Here is a 24912-nt window from a genome sequence, read left to right on the forward strand (position 1 = left end):
GGTGGGATTCCATCTAAGGTGTATTGCTTTCTCCTTTCCTCTGATAGCAATACATTTAAACAATCACAGTGAATTTACTTCTTATAATATTTGTAGTCATTTTGTATGAACACAGTAAGAGATATATTAAGCTTAAAGGTTGGCTTTTCCTGGGGACAACTTGCTGTATATTCCAGACCACAGTCCTCAGGCCAGGTTAGTCTTTCCTAAACCCCAGCAGGATTCGTACTCAGTTACTTCTTTTGGGGGTCATGACAGAGTTTGTTTCATGACCACGCTCTTAACTTTTTATACTTTTTATGGCACTTAGCGTGTCCCCTTTTGATGCCAGGGTAGCTTACAACTTGCTTACAGCTTTCCAGTTCCCTCAGCGTGACCCTCTATTTGGGGGTGTTAGGATGTAAAGGCAACTGAGATTTAGGTTAGGTAAATATGATGGATGCCTAAGAGTAAATATTATTTGGTATCAATTAACTCCCATGTTACAAAAGCATAGCATTAACTGTCTTCCTGTGTCTATACAAAGAGGACACTACTAAATAAATCATGCAAATGACATAAAGGAAAGAGAAAAACAATATAGGACTATCAGTGCTTGATGGAATTGGGTGTGCCTCAGGGACATTGTTGTGGAAGTAACTCAATAAACCTAAGCTCCCTGCAGGAGGGGCAAGGACAACCCAATGTTATCCAGTAGAACTCCATGCTTAACTGAAATGCCTAAGTATAACCTCAATCATCTGATTACAATAATAGTGATTGAGACATGATAATAGGTTTTCATAAAAAGGTGGAAAACTCTATTTATGATAAACTGGCTTGCTGGAAGATGGTGGACTCAAGTCTTCAAAATAATCATTGTCTTTATGAGCATAAAAACTGAAAACAGCCCAAAGAAATTAGAGACCAAAATTAAAATAAAACAAAAGAGCAAGCCCTTCTGAGTAAACCAGTTGTCTTTATCTTTTCATTCTCTCCCTGTCCAGATTTAAAGATAAGGAGAGTTGTTCTTATCTTGTCCTCCCCCTAAGATTTTAACCAAACTTTACTTCGCTTAAGTTTTCAGATGAGTGGGAGGAGCAATAATTTAGCAGATAGGGTGTATGCTTTGCATACAGTCATCTCAGGTTTGATCCTTGGCACACGAACTGGTTCTCCAAGCCTGCCAGGAGTGATCTCTGAGCACAGAGACAGGATTAAGCTCTGAGAACCTCTAGGTGTGGCCCCCAAAATAAAAATAAAAATGTTTTCAGATGAGTGTGTCTCCACTACTCAGGCCACAAGGAAATTTACTGGTCATTCTGTTATCTGTCTGAAATCCACCCTTCCTTTAAAATGTGCTTTCCTATTACCTTCCTCTTAAAACCTACTTCTTATGATCATGCAAATAAAATGGTTACTTTGAGGATGGGTTCTTCATCATTTAACCCACCAGCATCTGCCAACAAAGTTGTTTCTTGACCTGTCACTGAGTCATCCAATTTGAACAGAAATAAAAACAGATCTTCATGGTAACAACTTAATTAGCTATTTAGGAGTAAAATTTTGCTGTGCTGAGCTGACTTCAGATAAGGAAATTTATGGACAAGTTCAAAATAATCAGGAAAACTCCCTGTCCCCTGATGAGCATCCCTCTCTTTCATGGCTTTTCATGTCAACTCAGGTAGGTTGGATAAATTGCTGTGGTTAAGTCAATTGTATATGTGTGTGTGTGTGTGTGTGTGTTTGAATGTGTGAATGTGTGTGTGTGCGTGCACACTGACCATCTCTGTGGATATACATTGGGAAATGTTGCCTCAGGTGCACGCCTAACAACTTCCAGTCTCATCTCTCAGTCTAGTCTCCTTTCCTATAGACTCGGGACAACACTTTGAGGGCTCTCTTACAGTAGGGATGTGTTGAATCAGGAAATCAACACAAAAACACAAAAAGGAAATTAATACATAAAAAAGAATGGGAACTCACTGTGCCCTTTTCCCAGTACAAAAGAACTTGCAGGACCTATTTTTGGAATAGGGTTCAAGTAATTTCTCCATAACTGAGTTGCGGCTTGGGTCAGGATTCATACTCCACTCACTGCTCTTCTTTCCTGCTTCTGTAAACTGCTGGCTTGCGTAGTAAAATTCAGGATATGTTTTTGCCCCGTAAAAACCCCTCAGTTCTTGCTCTGAGCACTGCCTCTCATCCAGGTTGGTCTTGAGAGAGCAGTGGCTGGCCAATTAATAAAGATTCCTTAATTTGAGACAAAACTCCAACTCTGGAATATTTTTGGGTGCCTTCCTAGTTTATAACAGATGCTTATGAAACTCTTACCCAGTTTTTGTTACTATTCTGTCTCTGTGTATGGACACATTTGTGTCTATTTAACTACAAAGAGTTTACTATCATTCCCAATAATGAGCCCCTTAAGTCTGATCTTCAATAAATTGACTATAGTTATAGTCCAATGACTAAAAATATAGTGATATTTTATTGCAGTGTAATTTGGCCCAGTACACTGTTAGATTAAGAGATCAATGGAGTTTGAAAAGTTCACTTAACTTTTATAGTATTTATAACCAATCTACTTTGCAAATAAGAAAGAAATATTAGGATAAGAGAGAAGAGAAACAAGATTTTCTCATGGTCCGGAGGTCTAGCAAAGGAAAACCTGTATTCTACATTATGGAAGATGAGGGAAAGATAAGGAAAAGATAAAATGTTGCCCCCAAACTTTAATCCTTACTCCTAGAGATGCCACAAGAAGAACCTGCAACATCAGAAACTCTTCCTTTGCTGTGAAATATGTTCTGAAAAGGAAGACGCAACAGGATGGACCTTACTTCTTGTTCAAATACAAAACTCAATTAGGATAGAGACAGGGAGAGATTAGACAGGATACTTCAGAATACCTATCCTTCTGAATAGGACAGTTTCCTCCATGCCATCACCCTGTAGAATGAATGAATTCTCAGTGACATTTGGGCAAATGATTTGGAATACATAATTCAAATATAATCCCTATTCCACTTCTGGTTTGTGTAATGGGAAGATATAAATCCTTCCCACTGCAAGAACCTACTGGAATAGCAGTTACTTTCCTCAATCTTTATCACATTCCAACCTTCTTGCATTGCCAATTATATGTTAATGAATATACAATTTCCTGGTGAAAGAAGAGCCTTATTATAGAAAAGGTTAGAGATGAACCCTACAGATTCCAATTAAACTTCACTATGGAGACCAGGTGGGATGTGAATTTGGTAAAAGAAAACCCCACTTAGAACATTACAAGAGGTGGATCCTGGTATGATTGAGAACTGGGTCCCAAATCAAAAAGGTTTTTCAATAAGATTCAAAATTAACCCCCAAATCCTGATGATGAGGCTTTTGAAATTCTAGAAATAATTTATTAGGTATGTTGACATTATATTTATTCTGATATGGAAGTCTCAGAAAACCTTGGTAGAACAGATTGCCCTGGATATTTCAAAGAAATTCCAAAAATAGTTGAGCACTTAGGAATGTTTTTTCCCAGTTTGTGAACATGGCTTTTAAAGTTTATAATAGCAGGGAACAGTGGATCAAGCCAGAGAGATCACAATGTCACATTTCTAGCTGCAGAGGTCAGAGGGAAAGTGAAATAGCCCGAAAAGAAGGCATCAATTGGCAGAGGCAAACTTCCGCAGGAAAACAATTGTGTGCCTGTGTAAGAAGGAAGGACATTAGAAGAAGAACAAAAGTAAAACTTGCACACTTCAACATGTAAATACAATGTCTAGGGGCTACAACAGGTCTGAGGTACCCTATTTATATTTCCTTCTGGAGCCATGAGTTCAACTGAGAGTGGAAAAATTGCTGATTGATTTTCTAGTGGATACAGATAATATCAACTCTCTTCTAAATATTTAATTAGATAAAAGGATTAATTAGATTTTTAAAAAGGACCAGTTAAAGGTTGGAACAATAGTACAGCAGGTAGAATTTTTGCCTTGCACATAGTCAACCAAGTTCAATCTCCAGCCTCATATATGTTCACCCCAAAACCTTCAAGAATAATTACTGAGCACAGAGCCAGGAGTAACCCTTGGGCATCACTGGGTGTGACTCAACATGCCCCCCCCCAAAAAAAGAGAAAATAAGGGCAATTTGGATTTTTTAAAGAACAGGTTATTGGAATGTTGGAGCAGTTTGGAACACATCATTTCTACATTTCCTAAAATGTTGTCAGAGTCACTTAAGACTGAGACACAGCTCCCTGGATATGCCAGAGTGCCCAATTCCACTTCTCAGAAAAGATTAACTTTTCAAATTAAACACATAAGTCACAGTGGGGGCTGGAGCGAAGGCACAGCGGGTAGGGCGTTTGCCTTGCACGTGGCCGACCCGGGTTCTAATTCCAGCATACCATATGGTCCCCTGAGCACCACCAGGGGTAATTCCTGAGTGAAGAGCCAGGAGTAACCCCTGTGCATCGCCAGGTGTGACCCAAAAGCCAAAAAAATAATAAAATAAATAAAAAATAAATAAACACATAAGTCACTTTTATCCCAGAAAAATTAGAAATTCAGGGTCTTGTGGCTGGGGAGCTAGTACAGGAATAAAGTGCTTGCCTTGGATGTATTAACACAAGTTTGATGCCCGGTACCCCATTAGGTCTCCCAACCCCAACAGGAGTGGTGCTGTAGCACACTCCTAGAGCCAGGAGGAAGCACTGAGCAGCAACAACTCGAAAAAGAAGAAAACATTCAGATTCTATGAGAATCATTCTTAAGATCACTAATGGTCCTTCTGGAGTCCACTGGATTTCCAGAAGCCAGAGTCATGTGGACTTGGAAGGACTGAGGTTGGGTTGTGGGTTCTCTTGAAAGGACATGAATGGTAAGTCAATTTTCTCTTAAAGGTAAAAACACAAGCCAAATAACAAGCAATATTTGTTGAAAAAAGAGTCTCCTCAAGGCATTTGACAAAGAAATGAAAGTTAATTGGTGGATAATCTGCCAGTTAATGTCACACTCAATGGACATCATTGATAGTACCCATTATTGAGTTTTAATGTGTTCTTCATTGTTGGATATCATTGGTTTGTCCTTTCTCCCTTGCCACAGAGTTTGGGCTTATCTGGCAATAATCTCTAAACTATTCTAGACTACATTGGTATGTCCTGCTCCCCTTGCCACTAGGAGCTTAGTTATATCAGTCATACCCATCAAAGTGCTCCTGAGTCACTTCCATTTCTTTGTTTATCTGTAACCACTTCTACCAGTTTATCTGCTCTTCCTCTAATCAAACTCTGTTAATTTGTAAGGTCAGACCTTGCTAGGACAGTGTACTTGTATTGTAAGCTAATATTGCCTTTCTCTTCTCATGTCTTTTGAATAGTTTACTTTAAAGCAATGTCCTTATTGTATGGACAAAGAAAGACAGTTGTTAATATGCTTTTGTAACATGGGATTTAATTGGCTTCGAATATTATTCACTACAGGGCATCTGCTTTCTCTACTTAAACCTCAGCTGCCCTTACTTCTAGCACCCCCAAAAGCAGGGTCCCGACGAGAGACGGGACAGACCCAGGGCAAGCGGTGAGTTATGTGCTACCCTGGCATCGAGATGGGCCTGGCCAAAGTGCCTAATGCTTAACTATATGTTAAGAGCTTGGTCATGGACATGTCATGTCATGATCCAAAAGCAATGACGAAACTAGGGATAGGGAAGACTAATCTGGCCTGAGCACTGTAGTCTGAGATCGAGATGACTCCAGGAGAGCAATTCTATAAGTTTAATGCATCTCTGCTATGTCCATACAAAATGATTAATAATATGAATACATATATTAGTTGGACAAGGAGAGGAGAAACACACCCATGGGATTCCGCTCTTGGGTGGGTGTCCTGCTGAAAGAGTATCTGTCCTAGAAGGAGCATCCCCTAAGGCAAAGAACTTTACCCTATTGATTGTGCCCACACCTATGTGTAAGCCCCACCCCCTCATGCTTGGAGATTTAACTAGGCTGTGTGAGAGGGCTGGGGAGCAAGTCCCAGGGTCACTTCCAGGGCCAGTCCCGGGGCCTGTCCCCGCCAGTCCCAGTGCGAGTCCCAGTGCCACATCTGGAGAAGCTAGACCAAGATCCAGATTCAGAGAAAGAGAATGAAATAGCATGGGGGAGGAAGAAGCAGGAGGAGAATCAGAGGAGAATGGGGATGGGAATGGAATAAACTGCGATTGAGACCAACCAGCTTGCCTCCGTTCCTTCCTTCACCTGCCTCATCATCGCCATCAACCTCCCTGGGGTGGGGAAGCGGCTGGAGACTACCGAATGAGGAAGGCGGGAGAGACAGCGCCGCTGCCCTGTGCCCAGTGCCTGGCACGGTGCTCTGAGGTGCTCCTCGCCTCGCCCCTTTCCTTTTGTTTTTTGTGTTTTTACACACTTCATGTTCATATAAATTTACCTTCTCTGATTTGACTTTCCAAGCCTAAATTTGTATCCCTAACCAATACATCTATTACATGCATGCCTTTTGATAAAATATAAAATATTCTAGGTTAAGTATACAATGTGAGGTTCTTAGAAATTGTGTAAATGTTGGTGATGGAGTGATAGTACAGTTGGTAGGATGCTTGCCTTGCACAGGGACAAGGATTTGATCCCTGGCAGTTATGGTCCCACAATCCTAGCCAGGAGTGATTCTTGAGTACAGTCAGGAATAAGCCCTGACCGTAGCAGGGTGTGAAATCACACCCCCACCCAAAAATAAATGAAGTGTGCTACTGCGCTAACTCTGATTTCACACTTCTTCATCAACAGTTACCCATTGAATCTGAGACACTTGCATTCAGTGTCACTGAGTATGCATTCTCAGGCTTTATTTTGTGTGTGATATACGGAATTATTCCCTAACCCATGGATGCTGAGACAGCTTGAAAATTGAAAGGCAATGGATACTTGGTCAATTTGTCACTTATTCCTATGTTTCTATAAGATCAAACAATTTTCACAATATACAACTAACTAAAAGAATATGATTATCACTCATGAGAAGCTAAGATGACAAATGCTGTCAAGTTACAAAGAGAAACATGGTAGCACATCCTCAAATTTATTATCCCTATGGCAGGGGTATATGTGACTGAGGAATTGTCAGAAATTTACCTGATACATAGGGTAAATTGCTGAAGTCATCCTTAACTCTAAGAGCATAGCAGCTCAACAAGAATTGTTTGATTCACTGGCTCATGTGTTTCTCCTAGAGTTGTCTCTAGGCTTCAGGTTGTCCTGACAATGAGGAATCTGTGTAGTCAGTCATACAACCAATTGCACCTACTTAAATCATTCTGGAGATGTGCAAAACCTAGTCTGTGAGGATAAATAAAAAAAAGGTAAAAAGGTAAAATCTATCACATGGAAGGATTTGGTTGGTGTTCTTCAGAACTAGGAGTACTTTTTAGATTCAGTTAGCATCAAAAGTAATTCTTATCTGTTTAAACAGGTATGGTTTAAGCTTAAGTCCTAGGTTTTGAATTAGATGTATGAATTAACTCCCCTATCCCTCACTTTAAATAAGGAGCCATGATTTATAATTTCCACATATACAACTTTCCAATACCACACCCACACCAGAGTTTTTATATTCTACTTCTACTATCAAGGACCTGGCTGATTCTCCCACCATAATCTTTCCCATTAAGCTCAGTTCTATAGCATAAATCTCAGGTTATGTTGCCTTGGACCATTTGTTGTTCTTTTATTATGATCTTTTATATGCCATATAGAGAAAGATAATTCTGTGTCCGTTCCTATCCTTTTGACTGATCTCACCATGATACTCCCTAGTTCCATCCATCTGTGCATTAGCAAATGGCATAATTTTGTCTTTTATCACAGTTAAAAAGAATTTCAGCTCCTCTCTCCCTCCCTACTTCTCTCTCTCTCTAACTCTCTCTATATATGTACCTTTATATTGCAATTTCTTTATCCAATTATCTGTTCTTATGCAATTGTGTTATTTCCAGATTTGGGCTATTATGAATAGTGCCACAATGAACATAGGAGTGCAAATGTATTTTCTAAATAGTTTTTGTCTTTGGTGTAGATGCCAAAGAACTAGAATTGCTGGGTCATAGAAAAGCTCAATTGTTAGTTTTTTCAGAAGTGTCTGTATTTCTTCAAAGAGTCAACATTTCCAGTGATAATGAATACAGGCTCCTTTTACCCCATATACAAACTTGCACTGAAATTTTCCAATATTTTGTGTGTCAATCTCACTGCCATAAAGTAATATCTCATTGTTGTTTTGATTTGCATTTCCTTGATGGTAAGTGATAAAGAACATTTTTCCATGTATTTATTGGCCATCTGAGGAAGTTCCTATTGATCTTTCTCCCCATTTTTGATGAGGTTGGTTTTGTTTTTTATTTTTGTAGTTGCTAATTTTTAGAGGCATTTTATATATCTTAGGTATTGAATGTATTTTATATGAGTGGTGGGCAAGCATTTTTCTTCCAATATGTGGGATGTCTTTTTTATTACAATCATGATTCATTTATTTGTGGCACCAAAGCTTCTTAGCTTGATGAGGCACCATTTGTTCATTTTTGTTTCTCTGTGCTTGAACAATGAACTGGAGTCATCAAAGATGCTTCTAGATTCAGTTTCATGCAGATTTCTGCCTATTACATACTCAATATAATTTATGATTCAGGTGTGGTACAGAGTCCTTTAATCTATTTTGAATTGACTTTTCTCTAAGGTGTGAAGCAGGAATTTAAGTTTGTTTTTTTTTTGCTTAGGAACAAATTTATTTTTGTAAACAGTACATATACAGTTAAGCATTTTTTATTAGTTTATTTTTAATTAGAGAGTCATCGTGAGGGTACAGTTACAGATCCATACATCTTTGTGCTCATGTTTCCCCCATACAAAGTTCGATAACCCATCCCTTCACCAGTGCCCATTCTCCACCACCAGTAAACCCAACATCCCTCCCCCCCTCCCCAGTCCCGTCTCCCCCCACCCCACCCTGCCACTATGGCAGGAAATTCCCTTTTGTTCTCTCTCTCTGATTAGGTGTTGTGGTTTGCAATAAAGGTGTTGAGTGGCCATTGTGTTCAGTCTCTAGTCTGTATTTGGCCCGCATCACCCTTCCCCCACATGACCTCCAACCACATTTTACTTGGTGGTCCCTTCCCTGAGTTACCCAGAATGAGAGACCAGCCTCCAAGCCATGGAGACAATCTCCTGGTACTTATTTCTACTATTCTTGGGCATTAGTCTTATAGTCTATTATTCCACAGATGAGTGCAATCTTTCTATGTCTGTCTCTCTCTTTCTGACTCATTTCACTTAGCATGATACTTTCCATGTTGATCCACTTATATTCAAACGTCATGACCTCGAGTTTTTGTTTTAGTTTTTCTTTTTAAAATAGAAATAATTGGCTAACCAGTTTTCTCAACACAATTTGGGAAAAGAGGTTTATCTTGCTCTACTAAATTTCTGATTAGTTCATTAGAGCTTTTTACTCTTTTGTGCAAGTCTAGTTAATGTTTGGCTGATTGTATCAAATTCAAAAAACCACTCTTGAGGAGCTATGGTGCCACCAGCAGGTCAACCTGTACCTGCTGGCCGAGTGCTTCAGCAGCCCAATGGTGACTTCAGGCTTCCTGATACCCCAAAATTGCTGCTGTGCCTTTGGCCAGACCCCAACAACTTGGGGCCAAGTTTAACAAAAAAAATTAAACTGCCAAAGGTTAGGTATGTGGGAGACACACCCACAAACCACCTCTGGCTCAGCTATGCAAGCTCATTTACTGGCCTTATAAGTAAATCTCAAAATAGATCGAAAGTCGGCGCTAATATTGGACCCATGTATGGCTGATCAGACCGAGGTAAATCGAAGTGGGGGCAGGTTGGCCAGAGGCCCACCAAGCAGAGCTCCTGGCAGCCACTTGCTTCCAGGATACAAAATTGCCACCCAGCCTGACTCCACTATCTCAGAACGAACCTCACCAAGATATAATCTAGTGAAAATTCGGGTATGCAGGTTTTGTGATTGAAATTTTCAGGCTTTCTCAGGCTCAGAATGGGCAACCTCCCCCCACCTCCCTGTACTTCCAGAAGCCTCAGCAGTCACATCCACACCCCAAAGCTCTCACCCAGTTGCAAAGCTACTCTAGCCTTAGCATCCCATGAAAAATACCGAATGCTTTGAACAATCACCAGGACCTCTTAGCACCTGTATTGCAAACCATAATACACAAAAGAAAAAGGAGAGAAAGACCAAGAAGGAAAGTACCTCCCATAGAGGGAGGCTGGGGGTGGAGGGTTGGAGTTGGGGGGATGTTGGTAGAGAAACAGGGCACATTGGTGGTGAGTGTTGGATCATTGTATGACTGAAACCCAATTGTGAACAGCTTTATTATGGTCTATATCATGGATATTCAATTATTTTTTAAAAAAAAAATTAACGTGGAGTTCATGCCTAATTCAATCAGCTTAATCAATGGCTAAAAAAAATAGCAGATCCCTACATTAAAACAAAAAAGACAAACAACTCTTGATTTTCCTGATGTTTTAGTCTCAGTTGATTTCTGCTCTACGTTATATTATTTCACTCATACTTACTTTGTGTTGTCTTTACTGTTATTTTTCTAATAATGTAAGATCCTCCATTATGTTACTTATTTGGAAATTTTCTTGTTTTCTGGTTAACACTTGGTAAGAACTTTGTTCTTAACACAGATTCTGCAGAGTCCCATATGTTCTGGTAAGCTTTGTTTTTATTTTCATTTATTTCCAGGAAACTTTATTCCTTTGATTGCCTCTTTTACTCACCTGATAGTCTAAGTTTAGTTTCCAAGTGTTTGAGTTTCTATTTGTGATAAATTTCTATTTTCAAATCATCATGATCTGGGGAGAAAATTGAAACAATTTCTAAGTTATAAATGTTAAAATAAAAAAGTTTGATATTTATGTAAATTTTTTATTTTATGGTTTTGTGTCCCAGAAGGCAGTCTCTTTTGAAAATATCCCATATGCACTGAAAATGTATGTTCACTCAATGTTTTTCTTAGCGAAGTGCTATTTATATCTTTAGGTCCATTTCTTCCATCTATTTCTTCAAGGAAAATGTTTTTGGTGAGTATCCACCTAGCTGATGTATCCAGCATAGTGCAATATGTGTAATAGTTGCCTATTACTATTGTGTTGCTGTCAGTTTCTTTCTTGGATCTATTTAGTTGCTTTAAATATCTTAGTGATACATAAGAAGTACATGTTATTAGTATTAATTACATTTTGATGTATAGCTCCCCTTATTATTAAATAATGACCCTATCTCTTATAAGCTTTTAAAATTCTAAATCATTTTTGTCTGCTATAAGTATGGTCATTTCAGCCTTGTTAAGGTCATTTTTTGTTTCAGAAGCTTTGACTCTGAATGTAGCCTTAAAATGACTTTCAATATATGTCTCTTATAAGCAGCAAAAAGTTGGTTTAAATTTTTTATTCATCCTGTCATTGTGTACTGGATAATTCAGCCTGTTGACACTAATTTAGATGAATGAATAATTTCTTGCTATTACTTTGTAGTAATTATGAGTGTTTATGAAGTTTGTCTTGTCTTCTCAAGAAGTGCCTTTAGTTCTTGAAAAACTGATTATAGACTATTAACTTTTGAAGCTGTTGCTTGTCCATGAAGCATTGGATCATTATTTCTTCAATTCTGAATTATAACTTAGCTTGATAGAATATTGTTAATGAGATGTTTAATTCACTGAGCTTTTTTCTCTTCACACTATCTTACCAATCTCTACTGTCCAACAAAGTCTTATATGATATGTTTGTTATAAAATTTATGGGTCTCCATGCATATAAATTCCTTCTTTAATCTTCTTGCTCTTCATACTCCATCTTTGACTTTTATAATTTTGGTGATAATGTGTTTTGAAGTATTAGTGTTTTATTTGGGCTATAACAAGTTGAGTTTTTGAATTTTTGTACATATGCTCTCCAATTCTGGTAAATTCTTAGTTATAATTTTTTTAACTAGTAGTTCATGCTCAATCCCACCTCCCTATTTCTCAGAGATGCCTATGATTATTTTTCTCTTTCTCTTGAATTTGTCACACAAGTATTTTGTCATTTCTCTTTAGAATTTTATCCATCTTCAGATGTTTTCTGGAAGCTCCCTATATTTTTTCTGTAAGCTCACAAATGTGTTCCTCGGCTGCTGTCACTCTTCTGCTGAGGTCTCCCATTGCAGTTTTTAATTTTGTCTAGCATGCTGTACAGTTATGTCAGATCGGGTTGGAGTTTGCTTAATTTCTCTCTTACACTTTCTTCTGACTTATTAACATCATGCAATGAAATTAACACATTTTCTTCTTTGAATTCATTAAATATCTCTTTCACAGTAAAATCTGTAAAGTCCTTATCTAAAGTATTATAGAGCTTGTTGTGCTAGTGGAATCTTCTGGACTATTCTTTGCCATCTTTATCCTTCTTAGGTATCTACTCTATTCAATTATGACTAATTTGCTCTGAAATGAGATTCTGGATAATGGATAAGACTCTGTTCTTAGGGCAGTCGTTAACATTCCCAGTGCCTCACTCCAAGTCTTTTACTTTAGTCATTGAGTTTGGATCTTTGGAATTCCAGTGTCCAGAGTACTTTGTCTCAACTTCTGTCCTGAGAATAAGGCATCAGGTGTTACATATATGTATGTGTGGGTGGGGGACCACTGGAATAAATATTATCATATGTAATTGTCTAGGTCATCTAATGTCAGAAACCACTGCCTGAAGAGCCTTCCAGTATAATTTTCAAAAAACGGCAAAAGCAATTATATGTTTTTGTATTTTCTGTTTCTTTTTTTCCTTTGATTCCTGCAAGATACTTAAGAAAATTCTTGACTAGGTTTTATACTGTTGAAAAACTGATTTCCCATAGGATTAACTGGGAACCATAGTTGCACTGCTATTCTTTAGCTCAGTTACTGGCATTTACCATCAAGTATTATATCAGACTGGTTGCCGATTTTAGGCTTTTTCTCTCCTCACCCATCCCAGTAATCTTACAGTTGGCTACTCAGTTAATTGCTGTTGTTTCCATGCAGAAATTTTCTGGGATATTCCACAGAGTTTTGTCCTTACCTTTCCAAACTAGGCTTCCTGTAGAATAATTGCTATTTCTGAACTGTTTATTTTTTAGCTGGTGCAGTTCACCAAGCACCTCTCTTTGTATCTTGACCCTGGTTTTCCCCAAAACACAACTTATCTGAACTGTGAATTATCTTTATCCCATTGGTTTATATCTTGTTGGTATTTTAATTAAATGAACACAATCCTCAGAAATCAAGGAATTTGCAAGTCAGGGTAGGTAGCACAGTACGGATTCTACATTCTTAGGATGATGTAAGATGTCTCTGTGAGAAGAAATAGTAAGGTGGGTGCTATAGGCACTGTGTTGCATCCTCAAATGAATAGGCATTGATATTTTGATGTCCATGCAGTATGCAGCAACATATATCTGTGTCACTCATCAACACAGACTTGGATAACTCTGGTAACCCTCAAAACAACTCACCTTACCTTCAAGCTGTTTCAAATATTTTTCTCATCAGTTCAGTCAATTCTATTTTATCATCACACCGTAAAACCTCAATCTGTGTGAAGCAGTCAGGTATAAGTTGGTGGCCTCTTTCACATAAGACCGTGGACGATGAATAGTCAATAGTTGTGATTAGAAATAAGAACAAGGAAACTGGAAAGTCAAGTAAAAATGGAAAAAAAAATATCTAAAAAAATAGCAAGGCATTCTTAGTAAAGGCAATTGTTCTTCCCTCCCCCTTCCCTTCACAATAAAATGATAACTACAGCGGTTCTCATTTTATCCTTTTAAAATTCTAACCCTTAAATTTTGGGATCAGATGTTCAGACCATCTGGAATTATGGTATTTGTCTTTAATACCAAAAAATAATAGATTGAGAATAATGAAAAAAATACAAAGGAACTCAGAATCTTAAGCAGATGGGTTAAAATGGGACAGAAGTCCCAGTAAGCCCTTAGGTCCATTAAATCTCTCAACAGTGCCTGAGGAAGAACTCATAGGAACAATTATCTTGATGATAACTAAAATTAAGAAATAACTGGAGGATATGTATACTCAGCTTGAAGAAAAATTAATATAAATATTAAAGAATTTACTTAAATAGAATAGAAGGAGCTAAAAATACAGCAAAAAGTCACAGAAGTAAGGTGAAAACTGAATCAATAGCCTTAACGACAAAACAGGATGTCACCAAAAAAATAAGATGCAAAGCATGAAAGAAAATAGAAGACATAGAGTAGAAAAATGGCAAAAGAAATAATTTTTAAATCGTAGGTATACCCAATGGATCAGAAAAGGGAAAAAAGGAAGAACATTTGGGGGAAGAAATACTAGTTGCAAACTTTCCCAGTCAGTGAAGGGAAGCAAAGATTCAAGAGATGAAGAGCACTGAACAAAGTGAACTCAAACCCAACAGCACCAAGACACACTGTAATCAAAATGGCAAGAAGCAAAAGACAGATTAATTAAAATAAAAAGCAAAGTAAAACCTTAAATTTGAGATACACAGCATAAAATTTCTAACAAAGTTGCCACATGAAACCGTTGAGACAAGAATGTAGTGCAATGATATACTCAAAGCACTGTGAAAAATAGATAGTCTAGAGTCCTTTGCCCTAACCAGATTTTGCCAATCAGATTTCAGGAAAGGATGAATTCATTCAGAGAGACAATCATTTGCTGTATCGAAACCAATTTTAGAAAGAACACTGAATGCCCTTCTATTAAAAAACAAATAGCTGCGGCTGGAGTGATAGCACAATGCGTAGAGCATTTGCCTTGCACACGGCTGAATTTGATTTGATCTGGATTTGATTCCCAGCATCCCATATGGTCCCGTGAGCACCACCAGGAGTATCATGAGCCAGGAGTAACCCCTGTGCATCACTTAGTGTGACCCAAAAAGAAAAAAGAAGAAAAAAATAGCAAAAACAAAGTTCTCAGAGGAAAAAAAAGAAAAATATCTTTATATAAATAATTTGTATAAATGCCAGTGAACTAATATCAAAAGATGCAGAATCACTGAATTGGTTAGGAAGCAAAACTTAGCCTTCTACTGCATAGAGGAAACATTTGAATTTGTGAGATAAATAGTATCAGAATAAATGGATGGAAAGCACAAAGCCTCAAATAAACAATAAATAATAAATAAATAAGCAAAGTTAAACAAATAAAGGCAAAGACTATTATACTTGTGTCAGACCAAATATTTTTCAAATTAAAGAAAGTAATAAAATATAGGGTTGGAATTTACATCCAGATCAAACGGTCAATAGGACAAGAAGACCTACTTCTTATCAGTGTATATACCAAATGAAAAGTAAAGCTTTTAGAGCTATTGATAGCTGATCTAAAAAGGTACATCAATGGAAGGAAATTTAGTAGTGAAGACTTCAACACCCAATTTCTTTATCAGAAAGATAAAAACGACAGTTTATCAATAAGAAAATAAGAAACCTAAATGAGAACTTTGAAGAGCTGAAGATAATTTACATATTCAGGGCCCTCCACCCTTAAGAAGTGAATAACATGCTTCTGTTGTCCACTTGGAACATTATCCAGAATTCCCATGTTCTTAGAAACAATTCCAGTATTCATAAAGTATGAAAGATACAAATCATATCAATTATCTTCTCAGATCACAATGCCACAAAAGAAAAATTAATCATAAAAGTAAAATGGTTGAAACGTTAACATTTGGAAATTTAAGAACATACTGCTAAATAGCAACTGGATAAGAGAAGAAATCAAAAACCAAAAAGTTTCCTTGAAACAATTGAGAATAAATATAGAAATTATCCAAACTTATGGGAAACAGCAAAATCAGTAATAAGGGGGAAATTCATAGCAATACAGGCTGGTGTATGAAGTGGGACAAGGAAAAATTCTAAAAGGTGGTGCTGAAGCACTGGACAACTGCATACAAAAGAAAAAGGCAGAAGAGAAGGAGAAGGAAAGGAGGGGGAGAAGGAAGAGGAGGGGAAAGGAGGAGGAGAAAGAAAAGTAGGGGGGAAGATGAGGAGAAAGAACAGGAGCAGAAGGAGAAGAAGGGGAAGAAGGAGGAGGAAGAAAGAAGGAAAGAAAGGAAGAAGAAGAAGAAGAAGAAGAAGAAGAAGAAGAAGAAGAAGAAGAAGAAGAAGAAGAAGAAGAAGAAGAAGAAGAAGAAGAAGAAGAAGAAGAGGAGGAGGAGGAGGAGGAGGAGGAGGAGGAGGAGGAGGAGGAGAAGGAGGAGGAGAAGGAGGAGGAGGAAGACAAATGTTTAAAAACAATGCTCCCTTAAAAGCCTCAGATAACCATAAAATAAGGAAATAAAATTATATAATTCCAGATAATGTAATTATTTGCAGCATTGCTTATGGAATAGGCTCTACAATAAGCAATGGACCTGTAATCAAATCTTGATTTCTTTCTTCTTTTTGACCTTGATGATTCTTAGTTTCCTCACCTGTGTATTAGGTTCAGTAATAAAACCTGCTTTGGGGCCAAAGTGACAGTGCAGAAAGAAGGATGCTTGCCTTGCATGCACGACCTAGGTTTGATCCCGTCACATCAAACTTACTCTGACACCTCTGCCAGGAGTGATCCCTAAGCACAGATCCATGAGTAATCCTGGAAACCAGCAGATATGGCTAAAAAAACAGAAAACAAGCATAACAATCTATTCCTGTTAGTATTTACTGCATATACTAGTTATTATACATTAGACAATACATATTATGGATTATTAGTATAAACTTTAGCACCACATTATTAATATATACAGGATTAAAAAATAATGATCATAAGAATGATAGACAAAAGACAAAATGTCAAAAAGCAGTCTCTGATAAAGATGCTGTGGGGACTACTGGTAATGCAAAGTCTGAGAGTACAGTGGGTAGGGGATTTGCCACGCATGCTGCTCACCTGGCACCCCATTTGGTCCCCTGAGCCCTGCCAAGAATACATGCTGTGTACCACCAGTGTGGTCCCCAAGACAAAAACTGAAAAAAGAAAAATTGTGAGCGTTTGCCACTTACCACTTGAAGACAGGTCTCTGGGCCTGGCAGCACTGGCAGTCTCTGGAAGTACAGGCCTTTATAGAAGTGCAGGCCCAGACTTCCAGCCTAGACAGGACTTCTTAAGTTCCTCCCACTGGGAAACATTTCACCTGAGAAATTTTTATGTAAACCTAGAGATATAAAACTGGTATACAAATCAAACATTTACAAAAAATAAATCCTAAATTTAAAACCAAAGTTTTGATACCCTCACATTCAGTTATGTTATGCAGCCTCATAGGGGTTCACAAGCCAGGGATCAGCAAATAAGAATGTAGTACCAGAGGTACTGCATTGGCTGTGTGCTTTATTGAGCACTTGATTTGGGTAATACGCTGGTGCATTAAGTTTGAGAAGTGTTGCCTAAAATATATCCAAGGAAGAGTGAGCAGTATACAAAATACCAACGAAAGCTACTTAGAAGGCACATAACTTACCAGATCATTCTAATTTTGTTTTAGGACCCCATATACTCTTCTTATAAATCATTGTGAAACAGACCCCTTTATTTATGTATTTGTATTTTAATGTCTAATAGTAGAAGAAAGATTGGTTCTCATATTTGTTTCAGTACTCAATTTGTGGTTTTATTATTCTCTGAAGTATATGAAGAACATTTTAACTCACACAAGTATGTAGCTTGAAAAGAAAGGAGTATTTCAGTACCATTTACAGATAACTGTGTACATTGCCTTTTCTTAGTCTACAAAAAATAAGCACTTGAATTTTAGATTTGTAGAATCTCAAATGTAATGAGTTGACATTAAAATGTGTGAAAAGTTGATGGAGAAATAGTTTCCAAATGACCAGTCTGTGCTATTACAAACATCAATAGAAAATTTGTTCAAAGTAGATTAATAGATTTTAATGTGACAGTATGAAAGTTCACTAATCGATTTTAACCAACAAAATCTAATATATTTTAGTCTATCAATACAGAAATTTCATTGTACATTTTTTCCCTCAAAACAAGTGACTACATGGTTGAAAAAGTTCTTTTTTATAATTCTTATGTCACACAATAAATGTTACAAAATGTAATAAAACAAGATATATTTAAGTCAAATTAATAAAAATACTCATTTTTACTGTTTTAATAAGAATTCTATTTTAAGAAATTATTACAGTAGTCTAAGTGTTTGCAATTGTGTTGACAGTTTTTATTTTGGTATGTGAGTTACCTCCCTTTACCACAACATCTCCATGCCCTTGAGTCACTTGTCATCCACCTACTACTCCCTAATCTGGTGCTCACAGTTTGTATCAGCTTTGTTATCAGTAGATGACAATTGCCCAAAAACACCCCCAGCCCCCTGAGTCACGTGTCATCCACGACTTCTCCCTAATCTGGTGCTCACAGTGTGTACGTAAATACTCATTTTTAGAATATCTATCTATACCTTTATTTCCCTAAACACCTCAGATGAGAGAGATCATTCAGTGATTAGCCTCCTCCCTCTCACCAATTTACATACCCTCCAGCTGATCCCTTCTATTCCATCCAATTTGTAGCAAACTGCATAATTTTTTTATGTCTGCACAGTATTTTATTGTGTATATGCCACAACTTCTATACCTACTTGTCTGTCTTTGGCTATTTTGGTTCTTTCCATGCTCTGGCTATTATTCCAGGCACTGCAATAACATAGGTGTGTGTATATCTTTTCTGATCAGTGTTTTGTGTTTTGGAGTGAATGCCAAGAATTGAAATTACTGGATCACATGTGAGCACTATGCTTATATTTTTGAGAAACTGCCATAATGTTTTCCATAGAGGCTAAACCAGACAACATTCTCACCTGCAGTGAGAGAGTTCATTTGTTTGCTAAAATCTTGCAACACTGCTTGCTTCTGGTGTCCTTGATATATACTATTCTTACCGGTGTGAGATGGTACCTTGTTTAGATTTACATTTCCCTATTAATTGGTGATGATGAACACATGTTCTCTTCCTTGAAGTGTCTGCTTATTTCCCACATTTTTTTTTAGTTTTTGTGTAATCACTGGAAGGGGCTGAAGACTTCCTGAGTATCACTGGAGAGGTAAAAAAAAAATAAATGAATAAATAAAGAATTAAATAAAAGGGAAAGATATATTATTTAAAAAATGAACTACTACTTTACTTTTATATTAGTATACATTTTGCCTCTTTATACATTCTGCATAAAATGCAAGGACTTGGGAATTTCCGTAACAATAATTTTTATTTTATATACTTTAGAGAAAATGTTAAAGCTTAGAAACTCTAAAGTATTATATTTTAGATTGTAAGTCAACTTGATTTCTAAATATATCATAGTCATCTTTATGAATTCAGGATTTTACATTTCTGATCAAAGAAAACAAAAATTATAGAAGACTAGAACACAAATGCCAGTAATTTGGCCTTTGTCTCTAAATTTTACCCCCAAATAGGAAACTATTTTGAAATAATAACAACAGGAAACTGCCTTTAAAATATTTCTCTTTAGAACTAAATACCCTTGGAAATAAGTTGCTGTGAATCTGTAATATAGAGACTACTGAGTTGAATAAAAATTGGCAGCACCAGCATCTAAGGAACCTGGGAATCTCTCACTCTCTCCATTTAGGCTGTATCTTATTTTCAGGCTGTTCCGATCTGATCTTTACAGGAACCAGCTTTGGTACCTCTCAATCTCCTACCTCCTCCTCAACCAGAACTCTGCAACTCAAAAAGGCATTACCTGAGTTTGTCAGTCTAACTTGTTCTGAGCTTAATAGTCACTCTAGGAAGTGTGTTATCCATAAATGTACTAAGAAACTCCTTCACTCCCTGATGAGGTTTTTACAGCTCCCACCTGGGGCTACTCTCATTTTCTCTAAAGTAGAGATGCTTGGCTGCTTAAAATCATTAGTGAAAATAACTCACAGGAGGACTTTGGAGCTAACATAGCTGAAAATCTCATGAGATTCCATTCAAAATTCTGCTGTCTGTGATTTTGATTTCCTAACCTGACTTGCACTATTTACCTTACTGTCAGAAGAATGTAAAAAAGTTTTTTTGATATAAGATAAAGGTTTAATATTCTAGAGACTGTATAAATTACTACATAAGTTTAAGGTGATTGTATTTCTGTTAAGAGAATTTTTAGAAGATTTAAATATCATTGTAAATACACATGGCATTTCCTTCAACATTTCATTACAATGATAGGTCATTCTAAGAGTTTCACATATGCAAACACTCACACTGGGCCACAATCCAGGGAAACTAATGTGGTGTTGGATTTTTTTATTTTTTATTTCGGATTGGTGTTCCCAGAACTAGTAAAACTAACATTAACTTGTAGTTTTTATTCAGTATTAAATAACCAAATAACTTGTGTCCAATAGAAAAGAAAACAGTAATAACCATTGCATATAGTACACAGTTAACCAGTTTTATATCTAGCCACTGAATCGAACATTTTTCTTTTATGCCAGCTTTAAGTCACCATTATTTACAATATTGTCAATGATTATTTTATGTATGCAATGTTCTACCACCACACCCACTACCAGAGTGTCAGTTTTTATTTATTTATTCATTTATTTTAATTGAATCACAGTGAGATACAGTTACAAAGTTGTTCATGATTGGGTTTCAGTCATATAATATTCTAACACCCATCCCTTCACCAGTGTACATTTCCCACCACTACTGTCTCCAGTTTCCCTCCAGCTCCTGTCTTCAACCTCAATGTCAGGCACTTTTCTTCTCTCTCTCTCTCTCTCTCTCTCTCTCTCTCTCTCTCTCTCTCTCTCTCTCTCTCTCTCTCTCTCTCTCTCTCTCTCTCTCTCTCTCTCTCTCTCCCTCCCTACCCTTCTCTTTCCTTTTGGGACTTATGGTTTTTAATACAGATACTAAAAGGTGATATCAGGTATATCCCTTTACCCACATTCAACACTTAATTCCTGTCCAAAAAATGATCATCTCCAACTATTATTGTCTGGTCTCTTCTCTATCCTAACTGCTCTTCTTCTCCTCCCAGACACTCTTGTGGTAAGCTTCCAATCATTGACCAATTTTCCGGCCCCTGTTTTCCCTGGTCTTGGATATTATTTCACACTAAATATTTTTTAATATCCCACAAATGAATTCAGTCGTTCTAGATCTTTCCCTCTCCTTCTGACTCATTTCACTCAGCATGATACTCTCCCTGTCATACATCTATGAGACAGTTTCATTATTCCATTTTTCCTAAAGGATGCATATTATTCCATTGTCTAGGTGTACCATAGATTCTTTATCCGGTCCTTTGTTCTTAAGCACTCAAGTTCTTTCCAGATTCTGGCTATTGTGAGTGGTGCTGCAATGAACATAGAAGTGCTAAGATGTCTTTTCTGCTATGTGTTTTTTGGTTCCCAGGGTATATTTTTTTGAGGAATGTCCATTTTTTTCCCAAAAAAGGCTGGACTAATCGGCATTCTCACCAACAATGAAGGAGAGTCCCTTTCCCCTACATCCACTCCAGCACTTGTTGTACTTGTCCTTTGAGATGTGTGTCAATCTCTTTGGTGTGAGATGATATCTCATTGTTGTTTTGATTTGCATCTCCCTTTTAAATAGTGATGTAAAACATCTTTTTGTGTGCCTTTTGGCCATTTGAATTTCTTTATTGTGTAAGTTTCTTTTCATTTCATTTCCCCATTTTTGGATGGGATTAGATGTTTTATTCTTGTAAAATTCTATCAGTGCCTTATATAAATTTGATATTAACCCTTTATCAGATGGATATTGGGTAAACAACTTCTCCCATTCTGTGGACTGTCTTTTTATCTTAGCAGTTTTTTGTTTTTGTTTTTGTTTTTAAGGAGCAGAAGCTTATCAGTTTAATATAGTCTCATTTGTTTATTTTCACTTTCACTTGCTTGGTCAGTGTTTTTTTTTTCATCTGTGACAATACCTTTCACTTACATGTCATGGAATGTTTTGTCTATGCTTTCCTCAACGTAGCTTATGTAATCAGATCTAATATTGAGATCTTTTATCCATTTTAATCTGACTTTTGTCCATAGCATTAGAGAGAGGTCTGGGTTCATACTTTTTGCATATAACTCTCCAGTTTTCCCAGAACCACTTGTTGAAGAGGCATTCCTTGCTACACTTTATATTTCTTGCTCCTTTATCAAAGAATAAATTATCACATATTTGAGGGTCTGTATCAAGATATTCCATTGGGTCTGTCATTATTCCAGTACCATGGCATTTTAATTACTACTGCTTTGTAGTATAGTTTGAAGTTGGGAAAGGTGATACCTCCCAACATTTTTTTCTTAACGATTGCTTTAGCTATTTACAGGAGTTATTTGTTCCATATGAATTTCAGGAATGTTTTGTCTATTTCTTTGAAAAATTTCACAGATATTCTTATAGAGAGTGCATTGAATCTGTATAAATGCTTTGGGAGTATTGCCATTTTGACAATGTTAATTCTACCAATCTATGAGCAGAAATGTGTCTTCAATTCCTCATATTTTCCTTTATTTCTTGGAGTAGCATTTTATACTTTTCTTTATTCACATACTTTACCTCTGAGGTACTTGATTCTGAGGTACTTGATTCCGAGGCACAATTGTGAATGGATTTGTTTTTTGATGTCACTTTCTTCTCTTTCATTATTTGTATATGGGAAAGCCATGAACTTTTGGATATTGATTTTGTAACCTGCCACTTGACTATACAAACTTATTGTTTCTAGGAGCTTTTTGGTAGAGTTCTTGGGATTCTCTAAGTATAGTATTTCATCTGCAAGTAGTGGGAGCTTGACTTCTTCTTTTTCTATCTGGTTTCTTTTTCTTGCATAACTGCCATGGCAAGTAATTACAGTATTATATTGAATAGGAGAGGTGAGAGTGGGTAACCTTGTCTTCTACCCAATCTTAAAAGGAAAACTTTTAGTTTTCCCCATTGAGGATAATGCTTGCTGTGGGCTTGTGGTTGATAGCTTTGACGATGCTGAGGAAGATTCCTTCAACCTCCATTTTGTCGAGAGTTTTCATCATGAACAGGTGCTGGATCTTTTCAAAAGCTGTATCTATCAATATGATCATATGGCTTTTAATTTTTCTTTTATCGATATGTTGTATTATGTCAACTGAGTGGGGAATGTCAAAACATTCTTGGATCCCTGGGATGAATCCTACTTGGTCATGGCATATGTTTGTTTGTTTTTTTGATGAGTCATTGGATTCTGTTTGCTATATTTTGTTGAGGATCTTTGCAGCTGTGTTCAGAAGGAATATTGGCTTGTAGTTCTCATTTTTTGTGGTGTCTCTGCTTTTGGTACCAAGGTGATACCAACCTAATAGAAACTCTTTGGGAATGTCTCTGTTTCTTCAATTTCCTGGTAAAGTCCAAGAGGAATAGGTATTTTGTCCTCTTTAAAAGTTTGAAAGAATTCACTAGTGAATCTGAGCCTGGGATTTTGTTTTGGGGAACACTTTTTTTTATTACTGTTTCAATTTCCTTGGTAGTGATAGGTGTGTTTAGGTATTCCAAATCTCTTTGGCTCAGATTTGGGAGGTTAAAGAAATCCAGGAATTAATCCATCTCTTAGAGATACAGGAATTTATCCATCTCTTGTTTGGTGGAATACAGACTCTCAAAGTAATATCTGATAAACTTTTGAATTTCTGTGGTTTCTGTTGTGATGTCTCCCCTTTCATTTCTAATTTGGCTTATTAGAAGTGTTTATTAAAGTGTTCTTTCTTCCTCTCTTTCTTCTTGAGTCTTGCTACTGTTTTATCAATATTATTTATTTTTCAAAGAATTAATTCTTGGTTTCATTGATCTTTTGGATTGTTTTTTGGGATTCCAGTTTGTTAACTTCCGCTCTACATTTTATTATTTTCTTCTTCCTGCCTGTTGTGAGCTCCTTTTGTTGGTCATTTCCTAGGATTTTAAGCTGTGAAGCAAGTTATTTACTTAGGCCATTTCTTCCTTCCCGGTGAACACATGCAGAGCAATAAATTTTCCTCTTAACACTGCTTTCGCTGTGTCCCACATATTACAGTAGCTCCTGTCTTCATTCTCATTTGTTTCCAGGAATCTTTTGATTCTCCTTTTATTTCATCTCTAACTCACTGATTGCTCAATAGTAAGCTGTTTAATTTCCAGGTGTTTGATCTGATTCTCCACTTCTATGTGTGAGTAACTTCTATTTTAAGTGCATCATGGTTTGAAAAGATAGTCGAAGCTATTTCTATCTTGTTTTCATGGAGGTATGTTTTCTGGCCCAGTGTGGTGTCTGTCTTGGAGAATGCCCAATGTGCACTGGAGAAGAATGTACTCAGTTTGTGGTGATGAAAATCCCTATATATATCTTTTCGCCCTCTCTCTTTCATTTTTCCTTCAATTCCAGTATTTTTTGCTCAGTTTTACTCTGTTTATTTATCAAGAGGTGACAAGGCAGTGTTGAAGTCTCCAGCTACTATTGCTTTGTTATCAATGTCCTTCCTGGAGTCTCTTATCAGTTGTTTTAAGTATTCTGATGGCCACTCAATGGGTGCATATATGTCTAAAAGTGTAATTTCTTCCTGATGTACATATCCCTTGATTATTAAGAAATGCCCTTCACTATCCCTCTAACTTTTCTCAGTTTGAAATCTATGTCGTTGGATATTAATATGGGCATCCTGGTCTTCTTGAAGGAGTACTTTGCCTGAAGAATTGTTTTCCAGTCTTTGACTGAGTCTGTGTTTGCTCTGACTATTAAAATGTGTCTCTTGGAAGCAGCAGAATGTTTGATTCCAATCTTTAATCCATTCTGCCTCTGTGTCTCTT

This window comes from Sorex araneus, chromosome 1, assembly GCF_027595985.1.
Source record: "Sorex araneus isolate mSorAra2 chromosome 1, mSorAra2.pri, whole genome shotgun sequence".
Lineage (NCBI taxonomy): Eukaryota > Metazoa > Chordata > Mammalia > Eulipotyphla > Soricidae > Sorex > Sorex araneus.